Source organism: Scleropages formosus, chromosome 19, assembly GCF_900964775.1.
Source record: "Scleropages formosus chromosome 19, fSclFor1.1, whole genome shotgun sequence".
Lineage (NCBI taxonomy): Eukaryota > Metazoa > Chordata > Actinopteri > Osteoglossiformes > Osteoglossidae > Scleropages > Scleropages formosus.
This window is the reverse complement of record NC_041824.1, coordinates 24,229,180-24,231,335: the sequence shown is the minus strand read 5'-3', so window position 1 is coordinate 24,231,335 and position 2,156 is coordinate 24,229,180. Positions and strand designations below refer to the sequence as shown.

Sequence of the window (2,156 nt, the reverse complement as noted above, 5' to 3'; positions counted from 1 at the left end):
TGCTCAGAGCCAAAGAAACAAAAACGCTCTGGAAGAGTCCTTGTGGACATGTGCTCTGTTTTACCACGCTTTGAAGGGCATACTGACACTTTAAACGGCCCGTCTGCTGCTCTCTACCGGAGAGTGTACGAGACAGTGAGAATGTGCCGGAACAATGTAGCGCCATCTAGTGGTGAGAAAGGACAGGGCCGGAGCAGTGTTTGGGCGAAGCGACACTACAGCGCAATGTTGCCATCATTTGTAGATGAAAGTCACACGGAAAATTGTTTATGATGCTCAGGGAGTGAACTGAAGGAGTACTAAGATCGAATGAAAACAAGTATAAACATTTAGATTAAAAAATCCATTTTAGCAAATGGACAGAATCTCGAATTCACAGGTTGCCAATTGTTTATTTGACACGTGACATCTCTCCATGGAATTTAGCGTTAGCTCACATGGCCTTGGAAAGAAAACGGCCAAAACGTCACAAAATCCCCTGAGGGTGTGGGGACCTGACAGAACCTTAATTACATATCGTCACATTTAATATTAATTTTTATGATTTGGGGCAATGATCAAGGCTGACAGTTGCTGTGCGCGCGGGTTGTGCTCTAACTGTCCAAATAGGGTTAATAACGGCACAAAACCCCAATCCGGCTTATTATTAATTTAGCGGGCGATTTTCTCCAAAGCGACACACACACAACTCCTAGAAGAAGCCCGTTTCGCCAACAGACGGAGAGCGACAGACGATCCTCCAGTCCGCTCAGTTCGGTACCGCCATTCGATCGGCCCGCATCGCACGCGCACAATCGATATGGATCACTTGAACCACTCGCGTGGCTTCCTTGGTGAGCGAGGGTGTGAAAGTTTCTATTGTCGTAGTCGATCGCGAACACGGAAGAAGGTCCGTCCTGTACACACCCGACCGGGATTCGAACCCAGACCCGGAGGGGCCGTGCAGCTACTTGTCTAAATGAAAACGCCCCAGGGATTTCCCACACGAAAACGCCGGTACACTGATTTACTGCAATTGGGTAAAATAATTTCTAGCACAACCATTACATCCTTTTCCTTTTTCTCCACGTGTTGAAAGTTGTAATGATTGTTTTCGGCTGCATCACGAGCAGAAAGAGCCCAAAGTTTTAAACAAAGTGAGCAACGGAGACAAAGTTTCAAAAATACAAACGGGACACATCACGGGCTCTAGTCCACGTGACCGACGGTCCCTCCGCTCACGCTGTAGTCGCCGACTGAGAGACGCATGTGCAAAAGAGGCGAGTTGGTCGTGTCGCATTGGTGGTTCAGTGGTAGAATTCTCGCCTGCCACGCGGGAGGCCCGGGTTCGATTCCCGGCCAATGCAATAGTTTTTAGTGCAGCTCGCCGTCCAGTGGTTCCAATATCGCATCTCAACTACTGCTCTACTACCTTTGATCAAGGGCTTACTACAGTAAAAATACCTCGCTGTATAAATGGTTAAAAAACTGTAGGAAGCTTAACATTGTAAGTGGTTTTGTTCAAAAGCATTGGTTAAGCATGAATACCAAGTGTGTGTGTATTTGGTAAATAACTGAGATTTGGTAAATAACTGAGCAGGTCAGTTATTTTAATGTAATAGAGCATTTATCTGATACTGCTTCTTAACATTGCATTGTTCAGTTAACTGCAACTATTTTCCCATTTGTACAACTGGGTAATTTTAGTTAAATACCTTGCTTAAGGGTACTAGAGCTGGGACTGAAACCTGTGACCTGCAGGTCCAGAAGAAGCAGCTTTAACTGTACACCACTAACTGTCTCCAGCTTCTTATTCCAACAGTCATAATCCATTGGTGCTTACCAGTTTTTTTGTTGATGATGACAGAATGTAAATATTTATCTTTACATGTGTAAGTTTTTGCTCTCAGCAATAAAACACCAAAAAGAAAAAACAAATTACTAAAATGTCTATTTCCAGCATCAAAAAATGTCAGTACTTGTAGTTGCATCCTTTAGATTTGTGGTTTATGACTGTGTATCATAAAACATTGGTATGTTTAAATTCAAATGTATCAATGATATATTTTATATTTACATTTTACAGGATTCAGGAATTGTTCCCAGCACTCTCTCAACTAGGTCCAGGTGAACCCACTACTATTTGGGAACCCCACAAATCCTCTCTGTATTTACAG

General features: G+C 43.5%; 1 non-coding gene across 1 annotated transcript; it reads left to right on the top strand.

Moving 5' to 3' along the window:
* The first annotated feature begins 1,275 nt into the window (after positions 1–1,275).
* trnag-gcc (transfer RNA glycine (anticodon GCC)) lies at positions 1,276–1,346 on the top strand. Its single transcript has one exon. It is a non-coding gene; the product is annotated as a tRNA-Gly (tRNA).
* Positions 1,347–2,156: the final 810 nt, after the last annotated feature.